General features: G+C 26.6%; 1 protein-coding gene across 1 annotated transcript in view; it reads right to left on the bottom strand.

The window, feature by feature from the left end:
* LOC119591239 (beta carbonic anhydrase 1-like) overlaps nt 1–334 on the bottom strand; it is a 3643-nt gene that overhangs the window by 2969 nt on the left and 340 nt on the right. The gene's annotated exons all lie outside the window — the stretch shown is intronic.

Here is a 334-nt window from a genome sequence, read left to right as displayed (position 1 = left end):
ATCAATATAGTAATTTTATAAATAAACTTTATTGATCAATATGTTTGTATTTATCTATTCACCTATTCATTTATCTATCTATTAATTATTCTTCTACTTCTTAATTATTCATCCACTTAAAATGTTCAAGAATCCCAAAATCACAAACATTTTTCAACCACTATGGAAAAGAAAATAACAACAATTATTGTACTTAATCTAACCGTAGTGTATCAGTAACCTTGAGCCTTAAGGAAAATATCAGATGTAGAAAAACCTCGTATCAGTTACCTACTCATATTAATTTCGAGAAAGACTAGAACTTTACAGTAACTTCAAGGTATTATCAAGTTGC

The sequence above is a fragment of the Penaeus monodon genome, chromosome 28 (genome assembly GCF_015228065.2).
Source record: "Penaeus monodon isolate SGIC_2016 chromosome 28, NSTDA_Pmon_1, whole genome shotgun sequence".
Classification (NCBI taxonomy): Eukaryota; Metazoa; Arthropoda; class Malacostraca; order Decapoda; family Penaeidae; genus Penaeus; species Penaeus monodon.
The sequence above is the reverse complement of the archived record's forward strand: the minus strand, read 5'-3'. Positions and strand labels throughout refer to the sequence as shown.